This window comes from Ambystoma mexicanum, chromosome 8 (genome assembly GCF_040938575.1).
Source record: "Ambystoma mexicanum isolate Mex_15411 chromosome 8, UKY_AmexF1_1, whole genome shotgun sequence".
NCBI lineage: Eukaryota > Metazoa > Chordata > Amphibia > Caudata > Ambystomatidae > Ambystoma > Ambystoma mexicanum.
Window position 1 is genome coordinate 742,138,949 of NC_090929.1, and position 19,680 is coordinate 742,158,628.

Genomic DNA, 19,680 nt, shown 5'->3' on the forward strand with positions numbered 1-19,680 from the left:
AAATCCCTAGCTCGGCACAGTCGAGCGTCTCAGGGGAGGCTGCTGCCACCGCACCGGATGAGTGGGAGCCCAGCCCGCCACCCATCCAGGGGCCCATGTCGGAGGACAACCAAGACAGTATGCACAGGCCAGAGCCATGCCTCGTGGCCCTGGCGTCATGCAGTGACTCCGGGGATGCACTGTCACCTGTGCACAGACTGGAACTTGACCCGCAGGGGTATGACGCCGTTCCCCCCAGTCCACCCATACCACCCCCTGCAGAGCATGCTGGTGCAAGTGGATCCTCAGATGGTCTCCCTTCACTTGACCAGCACCGAGTGCACCAGTTGACTGATCTAATTGAGAACTACATTGAGGACAATCGCCAGGCCAGGGCAGAACTGCATGGAGAACTTAACCAAATGCGGCAGTCCCTCACCGACTGCACCACCAGGTTGTGCGACTCTATGACGGACAGCACGACCCGGCTATGCCATGTCCTCAATCGCATAGCAAATGCCCTTGAGGCAGGGCATCAAAATACCGAGCCACAGCAGGAGGACACGGCCGCAACCAGTGAGGCCACACAATGCAGCCCGGAGAGACGCACTTGGCGTTCCTTACGTCAACGGGATTTGCCTCCCCCAGACAAGGAGGGCAAGAGACATTAGGCGTTCCTGCCACATGTGGGCCCCACATCCTACATGGGACGACTGCTCTGGAGTTGAGGGGTGGGGAGTGATGGTGTGTTCTGGAGTTGGGGGGAGGGGGGTGATGGTGTGTTCTGGAGTTGGGGGGAGGGGGGGTGATGTTGTGTTCTGGAGTTGGGGGGAGGGCAGAGGGGGGTGATGTTGTGTTCTGGAGTTGGGGGGTGGGGAGGGGGCATGGGCAGTTGCTGATGTAAGCACTATTTTTTTAATTTATCACAATACACAATTGGTGTTGCAAACTTCAACCGTTGTGGACATTCATCATTGCACATTTGTTCATTGACTACTGCCAGTGCATGGTGTACAAGTATGCACGAGTCCGTTGCCCTGTGTGCCCATGTCATGACACCCTTTACTGACTTGTGTACTGGAGACCTTGTCCACTGTAAGTACAGAGTATTACATGTCCCTCAAGTGCACAGCCTCAATGAACCCTTGTTGACACTACACCCTCCGCCTTCACCGCATCGTCCTGTGGTTGTAGCAGTACCATGTCAGGGGTGATAGCCGCTCACGTAGGGATGCACTTTTTGTCCATCTGCACATATGGCATGGGCCCATTCGACACCAGATATTAGTGGAGGGTTCAGCCACCAGTCCTGGTTCGCCGGCACATATGTGCATCACGCAAGCCTGGTGACTGCTTCATCTACACGCTTGCACGGGTATGGCCATAGTCTGGTTGCACATGCAAAATGTGCTGCATGTGTCGCCAAATGAGGTGGGTGTGTGGACTGTCATGGTGGAGAACAGTACTTGGCTGTCATGGCAGGGTTTCAATGATGGCCATCTGGACATGTCCATGGATGTATTGGGCACGATCAGGGACACAAATATGTGTCCGATGCAATGTAATGCAGTGGGGTGTTGTGTCTACATGATGGTCCGTGCACGATGGTGTGGACATCTTGGGGTACATTTTTCTTTGTTGCATGCTGCTGTCCTGATGTCGGATCATTGTGGTGCTGTGCACTGTGTACATTCTTATTTGGGTGTGATGGCTGTAGTCTGTGGATCATGGTCATCATCCTGCTCTGATCCATTCTATGGTGATTCCCAACACTCCTATGGGGGTGCCATGCCGGTGACGTGATATCGTACCCCTGCTGCCCTCCGTGAATTCCACTCCCAGGGATGGGTCTCCAATGTGGTGCCAGGCTGGGGGATGCCACATTTTGCATGTTCAGTGTGTCCTCCGATATGCGCTTACGGTTGTGGTGTCCGCCAATGAGTGGTGCTGGTGTAGTGTGCTTAGCCCATGTCAGTTGGTGGAGATGTAGTGTGATGTGGGTGCCTTATTCTGGCAAAGTGGGAATCTGTTCATATGTGCTGTTGCACTGGTTCTGTGGCAGGTTTGTTCTCGGGCCCACCCATGAGTGCGGTTCTTGGTAGCGTTGGATTCCATCTCCACGTAGGGGGAGTGGTGTTGTTTGCAGTTGCTGTCCGCAACTTGCATGCCAGGCTGGTCCACATACGACCTGTGGGTGCTGTCAGGGGCACCATTGTCATTTGGCATGCCTCCATTTGCATTAGGTCCAGCTTTACTATTGTGTATCTCATGGGTGGTCCATGTTGGGGATTGGTGGACCCTTGTGTGCTTTGGGAGGTGTAACGGCACTTGTATATGTGGCCGCATAATGGACGGTTGTGACATGCCACTGTGTGCTGGTGGGTGCCTTTGGCATGGGTGTGGGCCACAGGCAACACCATCACTTGTGCCGGGTTGGCACTGTACATTTGTATGGTGCTCGCTTTTCTTGTGTCTGTGGCGCAATATGGTGGTGACGGTGTCACAGTCTAGGTGGTCAGGGGTGTCTATCTGGTAGGACTTCTCCTAGAGCGGCCGGACATGCTGCGTGTGCATGGGGGCTGCTGGGGTGGTAACGGAGGCTGCACTGGTGCTGCATGCAGGGCCTGTCTCCCCCCTCCTTCTACCCCTGTGTCTCCTGAGTGGGAGGGCGTGGTGTTGTTGCAGGAGTTTGTGTGGTTGTGGCCTTGCTTGTTCGATTGGTGTCATCTTGGTGTGGGAGGGGGGTGGTGTGTGGGTGTGTTCCTTTTCTGCTGTGACAGACTCCTGGCCTCCGTCTGTGTTGCTTGTGTGCACCTGTGGCTCTGGGTCCCACTGCTCAGGGTTCTTTAGTCCTTCTCTGAGATGCCTGTATGTACTCCATGCCGGTAAGGTACTTTACGGCCTTGGGGAGGCCGTAATTTACGCGTGCTCCTTACTTGAGATCAGCTCCGGTTTACGCCATGCCGTTAATTTCGGCATGGTGGGGCGCGCGCGCGACCCAAGAACGTAAATTACGGCATTGTAGTTTACGGTGCCGTAATTTACGGTCTGAGGGGTCGGAATGGAATGGAGCGGAAAACCATGCCGGTAAATCATTACCGGCATGGTTTGTACCTTAACTCCATGCTTGGAATGACCCCCAATGTGGCTGCTACGAAGCCGCAGACCGTTTAACCGGCATTGCCTTGTATGGGAAATCTGAAAACACAGTCTGGCTAAGCCTTGGTCCTGCAGCATCCAGAAAAATAGTTCTCAAATTATACCAGACATAAAAACAATAGACAGAAAAACGATCCCAACAGCCAGGACATTTTGAAAAATAACTTATTGGACAGATACTATCCAAACAGGAGTACTGCTTTGGAAAGCATGTGCCTATACCACATAGCCCAAAACTTGTCATACAAAAATAATATTAAACCTGATGAGAAAAAAGGGAAATATTTAGTCAAAGGTTGTGAGGGCAGCCTGATTAAACTTACCAAACGCAGCCTGATTAATCATATGAAGCTATCATTAAAAACTCCTCAGCATAAAGAACTGTACTACATGGCCCTACTGCCATGTTTTAAACCATGGCGACAAGAAGATGATGATTTATTAGAGACCCATGCCTCTGATGAAGATGCTTTCAATGCAAATGAAAGCACTATAACAGATGTAAACGTTATGCAGTACAATAACATGTTGGACAATGACTGCCAACAAGAGGAAGAACTTCAAGCACAACAGTCAACCTTCTCTACCAGGAAGCCAAGAACCACATGGACAGCCACTCAAAGCAAATGAGGCAAATGAGGCAGAATTAGCCATGATAAAATAGTAGAAAACACCAATACCAACAATCTGCAGAAGAGTTTGCTCTACTGAAATCACAACTGAACAATGAGCAATGTAGCATTTTCCTAGAAGTAACTAAAGAAATTGAACATGGTGTGCAGCATGAAACTAAAACTTGTACCTGTCAACACTATAAACCTGTACTCCTGTATGTACGTGGTCAAGCTGGTTCAGGCAAAACATTCTTAATAAAAATCATCAGCAAGTTCCTCCAACAATTGACAAACATAAGCTTTTTCAGCTGTTGTAACTGCCCCCACAGGTTAGCTGCCTACAACATAGGTGGTGTCACTTTACACCGATTGCTACTCCTTCCAGTAGAACACCAAAACAAATTAGACTACTAAAAACTTTCAGCAGACTCTGCTATGGAGCTAAGCAGAGTTTTGAAACAGATGAAAATGCTCCTAATAGATGAGGTGAGCATGGTCTCCAACCTAATGTTGGCTTTGATTCACCTTAGATTGCAAGAGGTCCTTAAAACTCTTTGGAGGAAAACATGTTATTGTTTTTGGAGATCTCTTTCAATTAACATCAGTGAAAGGTGAACACAAACTGTGCCATAAAACTCTTGGCAGCACAGGAAATGTAAATCTCTGGCAACATTTCCAATACAAAGAACTAACTGAAAACTTGCATCAGTATGCAGACCTCACCTATGCCAACATTTTGAAAGGCATTTGGATTGGTGTACTATCTAAGGAAGCACAGTCTATCTTAAATACCGGACGCATCCATGAGCTATACGGGTATAACACATGTGCTACTGATGTCATGGAACAATTAGCACACAGGAATGTAAACTGTATGTCATTAATGCCAACTCTAGAAAGCTGTGCACAATTCAACAAAACAATGCTGAAAAAAGAAATGCAACCACTAGTGCAAATTTACTCCACAGACAAACTGGACGTGCACGGTATGACAGTACCTATGTGTGAACAAGCCACAGCACAACCAAATACCTTAGAAACCTCTATCTCTAACACAGCTGTTTTGGATTGTGTTTAAACTATAGAGTAATGCTAAAGCGTAACCTTGACGTGGAGCAAGGTTTAATTAATGGAGCACTTGGTACAGTTGTAGGCTTCCAGACACACCCACGTGACAACAGCAATAAAGTCAACGCTGACATTCCTTGCATCGTAGAGTACAATAGAATATATGTACTCTATAAACCCCATCTCAAAATGTACCCTGTTCCTCATAAAGACAAACTTTGTAAAAGAAACTAGTGCAAACACAATTTATACATGATCTCCCAACAGTACAACAAAAGAAATTGAAAGCAGCTGGTCCTCCGTCAATTACTACATCCACAGAAGTATGCACTGAAACAGCAAATGCATACCCAACTGCACAAACAAAGAGAACTACCTCTTCAAAGAAACCATGTGGACTTCCATCAAATGACTCGGACACAGAACTGTCTGGTCCATTCAAATTTTCCAATACAACTGGTGTAAATTGCTGTGCAAATGTAGCAATCAATGTTATATTCCAATTGCCACCAATTGTTGAAAACATTTACTTAAATGGCGCGGACCAGTTGTGTTTGCAAATGTTACTCTTTCACATAAATGCAACAAGCAATCCTGACAGCACTTACAGTGTTTCTGGAATAAGGGAGTATTGGACTACTGTGCAGGAATGGTTAGATTCACTATAAACACACAAAAAGATCCACAAGAATTTCTAATGTACTTACTGCAAGTACTGGAAAGCAAAAACATACCTATGAATGAAATCTTCCAGATTGCATACATGTGGAAAAATACATGCACTCTCCGCGGCCATGTGATTAAGGAACAATTCCCTAATGAGCGCTTTGTGTATGTATGTATACATATATGTGAATCCATTCCATTTCAGCAACTCGTACAAAATGCAAACCATAGCATATTATGTACTACTTGCAATTCTGATAATCGTTCCACCATACAGATACAATCACATAGCCAATACGTAATAGTAATGCTTTTACAATACAATACAGATGGTACCAAAAACAACCACAAACTTTCTAGCTTCACACATGGGCAAGTATCACTTGGCAAGAACACTTTCACAATAGAAGGCATAACCTACCACACATACACCACAACCAGTGCATGTCACTATACTGCATACATTAAAACGAAATGTGGATGGTTAGAATGCAACGATATGTCCATTACTCTGAAACAGAGATTACCAGCAAATCTTGCAAATGCCTACTTAATATTCTTGAAACCAAAATGTACTCAATGATCTACAAATGAAGAATAACCTATTGTCCAATACCCACCATCACATATGTAATTGCAAAAGGAAAATAACCTTCTACCCTGTGAAACTGGAACAACTTAGTATACAGCAACTATCGAACAAAGACATGAGTTGTGCTACTTTACAGTTTTTTCCCCAATGACCCAATTATTATAATCACAGAAACAACAACTGTAAAAAAAGACACACTACTATTGTTTCCCACATAGTACTTAAAAAGAAAAGTACTGAGAATGAGGGTCTACAAACTGTCCTCAATAACCTCTGAAACCACCAACTTGTAGAATAAGACAACAGTTGTCTAACAATGCCCATACCAATGCAAGAAATACACAAATACATGTAACTACACCCATAGTGTTCAACAAGGATGAACGTGCTTAAAAACAAAAAACTGCAAAATGGTGAAACTGTAAACAGTTAGAATACACCAACTGGTACTACTTCCCATTCCTACACAATTTGAAATCCACCACCAAAAACGAAAGTTTTTCTGCGGAAGTTTTTCTGCGGAAACCCTTCAACACCTATTAAGTATAAACAACCAACATACACCAACTGGTATCTTACTGCACCTACAGTTCTACAATATTGCTTCCAGCAGTCAAACTGCCAAAATGAACCTTCAGCATCCACAGTGCTACAAACAAACTATCAACAACTTCCAATCTATCAACAGTTAGAAATACAACCAAGGTGAGCAGAAAAAGACTGGAAACCCTACGTAATATAACAAATTATGTGTACATATATATAGGGACAAGTCGCAGCAGGTGTGTGTGCCGATTTGTGGGGTTTAGTGCTCAATCCTCCGACATTAGCTACCCAAAAAAACAATGATACATTCACACTGCGCATATGTCCAAGGTCTTGTTTAATGCTCATTCACATATAATGGGTTAAATTCGCAGTCAGCCTGACATGTGTTTTGAGCTTAAGCTCTTCTTCTGAGGTTTATGTGCTCTTGAATACAACTGCAACCCTATTTGTATTCAAGGTGGGTGTGTAATTATGCTACTGGTATCTATATTTCTTTGCAGTTGCGATGAAACAATTGTCTGTTTGATCACATTGTCCATGCCCTGAGCAACGAGCCTTTTGGCAATATGCGGCGAATCTCAGGCATAAGCCTCAGAAGAGGAGCAGAAGCTCAAAACACGTGTTAGGCTGACCCAGAATTAAACCCATTATATGCGATTGAGCATTAAACATGACCTTGGACATATGCACAGTGTGAATGTATCATTGTTTTTTGAGAGTATCAACAGTTAGATTACGCCAACAGGTATCTAACTGCCCCCACAATTCTACAATATTACTGTGCAATGCCACAGTACTTAGAAAACATCAACAGCAACCAAACGCATACAGAAATACTGCTAAAAACAGGAAACAGATAAATAGTTAGAATATGCCAACTGTTATCTAACTGCAACCATAGTGCCACCACTTCCAAAAGGAAAACCATACACAATTTCAATTCCTCCTACTGCAACAGTGCACCTTAAACATTGCTGTAAGTAGTGCACACATCACTAAAACGGACTGTGCAACATAACAACAAATAAACGTAGAAGGTTTTCTAAAAATCCTGCATGGATTTTTTTCCCACAGGCCCAATTATTATGCGAACAAACACAGAAAGTGAGCCCATTGCACAGTACACTTGTTTAAAGCATAGTATGTGCGAAGTACTAATTATGAGCCACAAAGTATACAAATGTCTGCAATGCAATGCAATACGACATTACAAAGTACCTACCCTAACATGTTATGTTTTCTTTTATCACAGAGAACGAAACAACAATTTATCCTACATTTCCACATACCATACTAAGAAACTGCATAGGCCCTCAACAATACAAACATTAAGTATACAGTTATTGGTGTCTTTTTTCTTTATAATCTGCAAATTGCATTCTTTACACATATTTGTGCAATCCATATACCAGTATCACAATGTTGAGTGCATGGCCATGCATCCACAACTGTAGGCCCTGGCCACAACCACTGCAGAATAATACAGCCATGCATGCAAACATCTGCCCACTTACCACAACCCGCAAACATAACCTATCCACTTCAGTTCACAAACTATTACAGTACTTCCAATCAATGGACAGACTCTTTTAAGCATGGCCTCTGAACCAAAAACTCTACTAACTGCCTGCAACCAATACATCATAATACAGTGAAATACCAAAGAATCTGCCCAGTGGCCACAAGCCAAACACATAAGGCATCCACTTAAGACCCTGTCCACTTTTGTACACATAGTATTCCAGTATGTGCAACCAGTCAGCACGCTCTTGAGTCCAATAAACCAGCCGGCTGAGGCCCTGTCCAGCTTTCTACACATACCATTACAGTACTTCAACCAGTGCACACAGTCTTAGACTGTTCCGTACATCGCCTCCGGCCATGCACCCAAGACTCTAGTAGCTGGTCACAATCACCACAGCATAACACAGCCATGTACCCAACAATATGGACAGTGGCACCAACCCACACACATAAGCCAACCACCTGAGGCCCTGTCCACTTCTATACATACAGTATTCCAGTACGTTCAACCAGTCAGAACACTCTTGAATACAATAAGCCAGCCGCCTGAAGCCCTGTCCACTTTTCTACACATACCATTACAGTACTTCAACCAGTAGGCACACTCTTGGACTCTTGAGTGCATCGCCTCCGGCCATGCACGCAAGACTCTAGTTGCTAGTCACAATCACCAAAGCATAATACAGCCATGCACCCAACAATCTATACACTGCCATAACCCACACAGGTAAGCCAACCACCTATGGCCCTGTCCTCTTTTGTAGTACACATAGTATTCCAGCACGTACAACCACTCACCCAAGAGTCTAGGCCCTGGCCATGCATGCAAACGTCTGCCCACTTACCACAAACATAACACAGCCACCTGAGGCCCTATCCACTTCAGTTCACATACTATTACAGTACTTCCAGCCAATGGACAGACTCCTTGACGCATGGCCTCTGCACCCAAGACTTTACTAACTGCCTGCAACCAATACATCATAATTTAGTAAACTACCGAAGAATCTGCCCACTGGCAACAACCAAAACACATAAGGCATCCAATTGAGACCCTGTCCACTTCTGTACACATAATATTCCAGTATGTGCAACCAGTCAGCACACTCTTGAATCCAATAGGCCAGCCAGCTGAGGCCCTGTCCACTTTTCTACACATATCATTGCTTTACTTAAACCAGTGCACACACTCTTGGACTCTTGAGTGCATCGCCTCCGGCCATGCACCCAAGACTCTAGTAGCTGGTCACTATCACCACAGCATAACACAGCCATGCAAGCAACAATCTGTATACCGCCCACAATCCAAACACATAACCCAGCCACCTAAAGCCCTGTCCACTTCATTACATACAGTATTCCACTACATTCAACCAGTCATCACACTCTTGAGTACAATAAGCCTGCCGCCTGAGGCTCTATCCACTTTTCCACACATACCATTAAAGTACTTCAACCAGTGGGCACACTCTTGGACTATTGAGTGCATCGCCTCAGCCCATACACCCAAAACTATAGTAGCTAGCCACAATTACCTCCCACTGCATACAGTATCACACACCCAAAAATCTCAAGACAGTCCAACAAACCACCTGACACACACCCTGTACACTTTCGTACACATACTATTACACTACTCACAGCCAGTGGACAGACTCTTGGGTACAGGGCCTCCAGCCATACACCCAAGAGTCTAGTAACTTTACAGTACTTCAATCAGTGGGCACACTGTTGGACTCGAGTGCATTGCCTCAGGTCATACACCCAAAACTATAATAGCTGGCCACATTTACATCCCACTGCTTACAGTATCATACACCCACGAATCTCGAGACAGTGCAACAAACCACCTCACACACACCGTCTCCAGTTGTGTACACATACTAGTACACTACTTACAGCCAGTGGACAGACTCTTGAGTACATGGCCTCCAGCCATACACCCAAGGGTCTAAGAGCTGGTCACAATCGCCACAGCATAATACAGCCATGTACCCAACAATCCATACACTGCCATAACGCACACACATTAGCCAACTTCCTGAGGCCCTATCCACTTCTGTACACATAGTATTCCAGTTAGTATACAATTATTGGTGTCGTACTTCTTTGTAATTTGCAAAGTACATTCTATACACATATTTGTGCATTCCATATACCAGTATCACAATGGTGCGTGCATGGCTGTATTATGCTGCAGTGGTTGTGGCCAGGTCCTAGACTCTTGGTTGCATGGCCTATGGCCTACAGTCTCCGGTCATGCACTCAAAAGTCTAGGGCCTGGCCACAACCACTGCAGCATAATACAGTCATGCACGCAAACATCGGCCCACTGACCACAACCAACACACATAACACTCCCACCTGAGGCCCTATCCACTTCAGTTCAAATACTGTTACAGTACTTCCAGCAACAAGAAAGACTCTTGGATGCACACCCAAAACTCTACTAACTGCCCAAACCCAATACAGCATAATACAGTGAAGTACCTAAGAATCTGCCCAGTGGCCACAACCCAGACACATGACTCATCCACCTAAACCCCTGTCCACTTCACATACTATAACATTACTCCCACTCACTGCACAGACTATGATACACCCAAGAAACGCAGGGCAGTCCAACAAGCCACCTGCCACACACCCTATCCACTTCTGTACACATACTATTATACTACTTACAGCCAGTGGTCACACTCTTGGGTGCACCCAATACTCCAATAGCTGACCACAATTACCACAACATAATACAGCCTACACAAACATCCTCATATCATCTGCATTCCACTCCCCTACCCTAATGAAGCCTGCCTGTAGTCACCACATAAGCTGCTGGCCTGGCAGCTTACCCACAAACTCTTGCTGTGTTTGCGGACATGGAGACAGAACACAGTCTTCTTCCACCTCAACAAATACATCATAAAACACCACCACCCAACTAGAACACAGAGATACTATGACACCATTCGGTATAACTGTTCTCATATCAACATCTGACGCCGCTCACTCCACATCACTCTATGTAATCACTGCTGGTCTCGCACCCCCAGCCAGGCGTTCTCCTCAGGCCTTACGCTGCCACTCTCGGTCTGGATAATTCCTGCCAGATTCGAACACATACTCCTGACCTCTCAGCCACCACACCTACCGCTATGAAGCAGCTTCCACAGGAATTTTCGCACCAGCTGCACACATACCAGATGCGCACTCGCACCTTTTGGACCCTCTCTCCTCCCTCTACTGACAAGAACTTCGGTTCCCAAGGGCGTTCAACCTACCAGCGCCTTCAGACCATACCAATGGTATAAAAGGCGCTATATAAGTGCAAAATAACATAACATAACATAACATATGAACAATCTTTCACTCCCCCACCCTTTTAAGCGCCTCAACCTAACGCCAGATGCCCCAAAACATGTTTTCCAGTGCTGTTCTCTGCTGCGCCGGCTGCGGATATCCGCGTATACAACAAGGTGGGCATTTTGGAAAAATGTGACGCACATCATGCTTCGCACCAGCCAATCAGTGGGTGAGTCGCTTGTCCGCAAACACCACGTTGCCCCCTGTGCCAATCAGAGTCCGGTCCGCAGAGCAAACAGGGAGACAGGGTCAACAGAGCAAAACTTAGCAAAACAATTCAGAGCGGCCCATATACTTTTTTTTGCAAGGTTTGGTGAGGATTCGTCCAGAGACAGCAAAGTTATAACCCTGCCAAAAAGTGCTCTTCCTATGGGTTTAGCAACTTAAACATAACTACACGGCCTCTACCGAAGGCCGTGTAATTTTACATGGTCCACGATAGTGACCCCGTAGTTATGGTTAAGTTTGATGTCCCATAGGAAAAGCAGTTTTTGGGCATCTTATAACTTTGGTGCCGTTTGATGAATCTGTGCAAAACTTTGCAAAAAAAGTATAGGCCCGACTTTGAATTTATTGGGATAATGTGGTGCAGTTTCGTAAAGGGGGGGAAGGTTGTAGGAGGAGTCCCAAAATGATTGAAATCCAGATAGACATGAATGGAAAAAAATGTTGCTCGCGGCTACAGCCCGAACCACTGGATGGTTTTTCAACAAAAATGCGCGAGGAGTAGCAGCCTTGTCCCGAAAGCATGCTTTTGCAATCAATCTATCAATCCATTACTTTATTTCCGACTTCAGTCCATAAAAGTGTAAGTGCAATATCATAAAAAAGTACTTCAGGCAAGCACATAACAAGATTAAAACACAATACTAAAACAATGTTTGGTAGCAATTAAAATCATGAGTGCTAATTCCAACTACAGAAAGCCTGGGATGTTTTTAGTTGAGTACACAATCAAGCCTTGCATCTTACCTTCCAGGCTTTGGCCAAATAACTGCAGACTGCAAAGAACACCTCCCGATAGTTTGTGCCTCATTATGAGTTTGAAGGTAGTCTCGAGTTTGGACTCGGGTCCGGGTTCCCTGAATGGGGAAATACCGGGCCATTCCGACCGTGGAGGGCCCGGTATTTCCACATCCAGGGAACCCGGACCCGGTACATCCCCATTCCCATTCGAGCCCCCATAGGGCTCAATGGGAATGGAGAGCATGCTAACACCGTTAGCATGCTGGGCCGTTCGCGGGACCCGCTAAGGACGTCTGGTAAAACCAGGCGTCCAGAATGGGTCCCTTGAGCGGACCTCGTAATGGGGTGTTAAGGGGTTAACGGCGCCGGCACCTTTACCAACACCGTAAAACCCTTACCGCCCCTCTCGTAATGAGGCCCTTTGTCTTTTTTACAGATAACAAGGGCATCACCAAAAGAGCGAGCAGGATGTTTTCATAACATTTAGAAGATCCATCATTTCCGTAACTGTTTATATTTTGGGCAATCAAATATAAGAAAATGCATCATTGATTTTATTGTGCTGGGAGAGAAAGGGCAGAACTTTGAAGGATAAGCAGCAGTTGTGTGATAATTTGGCTACCAGAAAAAAACGTTAAATCAGAATTTGGAGTATAAAACTCTATCCAACAGATGTTCTGAGTTTAGTATAGATAATAGAGAGATGACATGACAATACCAAATCCAAGAGTTACCCTTTGAGTATTTAAAATATCCCCTAGCATTTCTTCGTGAAAAGAATGTTTCCAACCTTATGAAAGAGTAGCCAGTGCAAAAAAGGTTTATCCTAAGAAAGTGAACTGTGTAGATTGCAAACCTGACTCAAGTCATGGTGGAATCAACTGAGTGCTCTAGGGTCAGTCCAGGACACGCTTGATACATTTCTTTTCTGCTTTAGTTAGGTGGACTAAATCGCCCGTTTGCCAGAGCTCACTCCCATAGATTGCAGCAAGGAATTGCCTGTGCTTTGTACACTGCAAACGTTGTGAGCAGTGAGCTATATCCCAAACGGGAATTTAAAGTGCAAAGTGTGTTTGTTCGACAAATTAATATTAGTTCATTTTCAGTTTTCTGGCTGGACCATTTTAAATAATTTTGGAATCTAATACCTAGGTAATCATAAGAACTTACTTCTTTTAGAGTAGCCCCATCAAGGGTAAAGTTCTCCTAATGTTTGCACGCCATTACCATAGTTTTTTGATGATTGCTGGTGAGGTATCTGTCCTTGCTTTTTTTTTTTTATCAAATCCAGTTGTTTTTGCAACCCCATTCTGGACTTTGAAATGAGCACTGCATCATCGCCATACAGAAGGATGCAGATCTTTTTGTTACCTATTAGAGGAGCGTTGGCACATAGTTCAGAAAATTCCATCGCCAAATCATTAATTTACAAAAGAAGCAAAAGAGGGGCAAGAACATAACCTTGGTGGACACCAGTAGATACTGGGAATGGGTCCATAATTTTACCATTAGGGCCATATCTGACTGCCGCAGTATTGGAGTCATGCACCTCTGAATGGGGTTTAAAATGTCAGAAGGTACTTTCAACTTTTCTAACAAGTGCCATAAGATATTTCGATTAACGGATTCAAAAACAATTTTAAAATCGATAAGTCAATACTGGTGAATTTTTTTAAAAATAACAAATTTGGTAAGGATTAATAAAAGGTAGAATGCCTGGTCAATGGTGCCCATTTTATTGGGTAAAACCAGCCTGCAGCTCAGAGAGAATGCAAGCATTTGCAGCCCTTTTTTCTAGTCCGTTAAGGAAAATCTTTCGGTAAACCTTTGCTAAGTTATTGATAAGTATAATGAGTCTGTAAATGATGGGTAAAGAGCGATCGCCTTTTTTAAATATTGTTACAATTTCGTCAGTCCGCCAACCTGACAGAATGTAATTGCACAGATACAAGCAATTAAAAAAACTTGTTAAAATAGGGATCCAGATTCTAGGCTCTTCTTTAAAAAGATCAATGGGCACTTTATTGGGTCCTGGGGTTTTGCCCTTCTTCTGTAAGTCAATGGCTTTCTTGACTTCCAACTACGAAACGTTATGATATACCAATTATTGGGTCTGTGTCATAACAGTAGTTAGTGCAATCTCAGGGTTGTGACAATGTCATTCTCTAAAGTGGCTGGACTCCTGTTTCGGGATGAATGCTTTGACATTGTGATGATTTCTTGTATTATTTGACATGAGATCAGGGATAAGGTACCAGAAAGTTCTTGAGTCACTACCATTTTGTGCTTGGATAAGATGGTCCCGGCTGGCGAGATCAGCAGTCTTTTTTTCTGAGATTAAGGTTTTATAGGTAATACGTAACTGTTGTATTCTCTATGAGTTTCTGGTTGTTTTATTCTCTTACAAAAGAGCTGCCTTTGCCAATCTGCAATCCTTATCATACTACTTGCAAATCTGGTCATAATCCGTCCAGATTTGAAAAAAATGCATAATAAGTAGGTAAAAAAAATGTGTGATATCTCGGTTCAGTCCGCGGACTCAGTTCCTGGTTCGGTGTCCCCGGACGCATCTGAGCTAACCAGGAAGACACGTAACATTTGCAGACATCATACGTGGCTGCTGATTGGTCAATTAAAAACATGAAGTGTATCAGAACCTTTGAAATGGACGGCATGTTGGATTTGCGAACGGCACCTGTAGTCCCTGAACATTGTGGCAAAATCTTATTCAAAAACACAACATTACACTTGTCAAACAAATGAACTAATCTCTGGGAGCTGAGGTGTTATAACAATGGATAGATATGTTCAGAAAAAGCCCCAAATCAAGTGTTCGAGGACATTGCAGTGATGTTTGCGAACTTGACAAATGGGCATCCATGCATATGTGTCCATTACAGGGTCAGTGAAGAGCAGTTCTGGACGCTTATAACTTTGGCGCTGTTCCAGGAAAGGCATGCAATCTTGTAATAAACATATAGAGCCAATGTTGAATGATTTGACAAAGTTTGGTGCCGTTTTGTCAAGAGTGGGCAAAATTGGAGGGGGCCACAGTATTTTTGGTCAGCTTATAACTTTGACGCTGTTTGAATAATCCACACAATTGTTTGCAACAACATTGATCTAAACGTTCATGTTCTTTCAAAGTTTGGTGGGATTTTGTTAGGGTGCAAAATTGTAGGAGGGTCCCAACATTTTTAGAATCCGGATAGGCTTGAATGGGAAAGAAATGTGCTTGTTGCTATAGTCCGAAATGATGGCGGATTGCAACAAACTTGCACAAAGAGCATTGGCAAGGACCTGAAAGCATACTTTTGCAAATCATTTTTTCAAAAGTGTCAAAGTGTAGGTACAAAAAATATGATATAACTTTGGTGCATGAGGCATAGCCTATGGCCATGGCCAGGGGCTAGATTGTCTGGGGCATGCCATGCCATGCCCCCGACAATCTGGCCACTGGCCATGGCCACCAGGAACCAGCTATAGTGTTAAAGTGGGCATGGCCACCACTGACTGGTATGTGGTTAAAGTGGGCAGTGGGCCTGGCCCCTGGCAAGGACAGGTACAAAGAAAAGTGATATAACTTTGGTACCTGACGCATAGCCTGTCTGGACAATGTGACCACTGGCCATTGCCACCAGGGACCGGCTCATGGACATCATTTGGAGTTGCCAGGGGTATCAGCTGTGGTTCCTTGTGCCTTTGATGATGTGACCATTGGCATTGTCTTTGCGAGGCATGGTTAAAGAATCTGAGGCAGTGAGTAAATGAAAGTGAAGAGAGCTCTCATGAGCTTTTGTTGCGACAGCTGAGTAACATATATGCTCGCTGCGTGTATGACCTGCAGACTTCAGGTCTCAGTCAAATACTAACAGCCCTTCTTGGACTTGCATCCTTCCAAGCCTCAATTCAATACCATGGAAATTACAGTGCTGGTTGAATTAGACCAACGGTCCTTTAGAGCACATTTATTAACCAGAAAAAAGTGAGATAGCATACGCTTTAAAAAAAAATAATTACATTTTGCATGTTTAGATTTTTTTTATCTGGTATGACCTTCTAGAGTGTTTGAATTGTAAATTACTGACATTTTTGTGCTAAAACAGGTGATTCTTGAAATACTTCTCACAAGCACAAACAATTTGAATTTGCAAGTAAAGATTGGTAAGGGACCTGGTTGTAATTATCAACCAGATCCTGAAGTCACGGAGTATTGGACTGGAAAAAGGTGATTTGCGCTTTGCCTCCTTAGAGTATGGTTTGCAAAATGTATATGTAACAGTACAATAATATCTGCACAAATCTTCTTTCTTTAATGATTTATTCCCATATGGTCAGCTGATACGTGTTTCGACTTTGGTCGTTTTCAAGGCTGACATAAAAATCATTAACAAAAAATGTTTGTTTGGTATTTACACATATGTACTGCATATGTATATGGCATAGGGAACTACTTTTGGGATAAAACCCGGATCAATACATTTCAGAACAGAAACACCATACATGACCGCGCCAAAAACTGGTATGGCTACTAACCCTTTCAAATGAGGGAAATAACACTGGAGTATGATGACAGCATAGCTTACATAATGTTTCAATAATTTTTACAGATATGCAAGTTGGGATTTAACCCCAATGAGAAGATAAAACCACCTCTAATCATTATCAACTGAAAACTTGACCCTGGTAGGACAGTCTTTCTTGTACTGTGTCATTTATAGACACTGAGATTGTAAAGTCTAAAGTGATCTTTTGAAATATGAGTTCATGTTGCTGTCTCTCCTTTAGATTACCATATTAAAGTGGACATTGAGGGTGAGTCATTATTGGATTATCTTTAGGCACCCACACCAATTGGGTGTGAAACGGTAATGGTATACTTGGTTCTAATAACGCACTACCCGCATGGCAATAATGTTTTATCCACCAGCACTGTATCCCAACTAATCACAGGGATACATAATTATCTTATACTATACCTCACATGGATTTATCCAGGACTAACAAATGTTGCACTAACACATTTAAGGAAGTAGGCACGATACTTAAAGACTCACTAGTTAGGAGAAGGTGGGGTGCATCACACACTGTTGGATTAAGTAAACAATGGAAGATTGTGAATATTCAATTCATAACAATGATATTTTGTCTTTGCCTGTTTTTCTTGCTTCTGCCTAACCTCGGATTGATGAATTGTCAGTGGGTATGTACAAAACTTCCTGATGATACAGTCTATTATTTGAATATTTATTTTACTGTGTACATAACTGTTGTGGTATCAACCATCATTTGCTGTGATTTTTTTCCATACATCAATTGTATGGTACTTTGTACACATATGTTTAAATAACAAACAAACATGTTTTTTTAAATTATTTTATGATTTCTATGTCAGTCTTGAAAACGATCAAGGTCGAAACACGTGTTGGCTGACCATATGGGAATAAATCATTAAAGAAAGAAGATTTGTGCCAATATTATTGTACTGTTACATATATATTTTGCAAACCATACTCTAAGGAGGCAGAGCGTGAATCACCTTTTCCAATCCAATACTCTGTTCAATCATGGAATGTCTTTGTGGGTAGACCTGGTGAAATTGGTGATGCAGCTTGTCTATCTTTAAATTTAAAGTGGTTAAAGCGCACTCTTACGGGCACAAACCCATACACGTTTTACTTAGTTACACAATCGTCCAGGAGAGTGCCAGCTGGGCACCATTTGCCATACATCATGGCTGATTATTTACTCAACCGGGATGAGGACAGAGCTGCTCTTTTTTCCCCAAGCGGGAGCACACACAATGCTTTCAGGAGCAGTTACAATACCATAGAAACATTAAAACAGAAGTTCATTAGATTGGAAGGATTATCCAAAAAATAAATAAATAAATATTGGGAACAGGCTTCCCTCACAAATTATTTGGAGAACAATAACATTCCAAGAGGCCTACGTGTATATACATTTTTCCCAATTTTGATAATCAAGAAGACAATGGGGCTCATTACAACCCCAGCGGTAGCAGTGCCGGTAAAAACAGCAGGCTGCCGTCGGAGTTGTGTTTTTTAGATCAAATCTGCAGGTACAAAAAGGTTACACAAAGGAGCATGAAGCAACTAAGATTCCAAAGAGTCCAATACAAAAATGTACCTACGACAACAGGAAGGATCATTAATATTTTTGCTTCAGATAAGGATAATATGCCTCAATAAAGATCATGAACTGAATTCGTTCATATTGTACATTTTGTAGCAAGTAGAAGAAATAAAGGTTGCTGGGACTATGTAGAACAGAATGGATCTGCATATCATATATTACTCTTATTTGTTTTTGTGGCAGGAGTGATGGGTGTGCCGTACCTACCTGAGACTTCAACTACCAGCAATGTAGAGGCGACTGCGAGGGCTGACCCTTTGACCCTCTGTTTGGGCGGTGTAGAGTCAGTGGAGACACACTAAAGCAGTGCTCTTATTTATTTTTGTGGCAGGAGTGATGCGTGTTGCCGTACCTACCTGAGACTACAACTACCAGCGTTGCTGAAGCGACTGTGGAGGCTGGCCCTTTGAGCCTCTGAATGAGCGGTATATAGCCATTAGTGAAACATGAAGTGGCACGCAAGTGGCGCAAAAGCGACCCGTCATGCCATCAGGCAGATGGGTGGCTGCAGTGGCTAATATGAAATTGGGTTTACAACATTATCAATACATTCAGAAAAGTGTAGAGCAAATCCCCTTCACAATTGGTCTCACCCCTGGTAGTTTGTCATATTCTTTCTGTACCTTAGGCAGGAAATATATAATAGGAATTATTGGATTTTTACTTTAAATTGTCTTTTTTTGCTGATGTGCCCTTCATTAACCCAGTAGTTGATGTCAACATTTGTGTTTAATGTTAAATCTATCCAGGGATTCTGAGTGACTAGCTGTAAAATAACCAAACAGCAGACCGGAGTTGCCTCAACAAAAACTCTGCTTTATTCAGGTTCAGAGGAAAACAACGGTGCTTCAGAGAGAAGCTGAAAATTCGGTATGTGAACTTCCTTTCACTCTCCCGTGTTGTCGGGCTCCTGCGCCACCTTCCTTCGAATGATAGGGGTGAGCACGGAGACCGGCATTAGTATGTCCAGCAGAATTTCTCCTCGTCCTTGTTCTGCGGCTTCTATCCCACGAAAAAGAAGAACGCTGACAATTAACACCAGTTGTC

The 19,680-nt window shown here is 43.5% G+C and overlaps 1 protein-coding gene across 5 annotated transcripts in view; it reads left to right on the forward strand.

The window, feature by feature from the left end:
• Window positions 1-19,680, forward strand: part of LOC138472418 (uncharacterized) — a 1,989,442-nt gene that overhangs the window by 113,342 nt on the left and 1,856,420 nt on the right. The gene's annotated exons all lie outside the window — the stretch shown is intronic.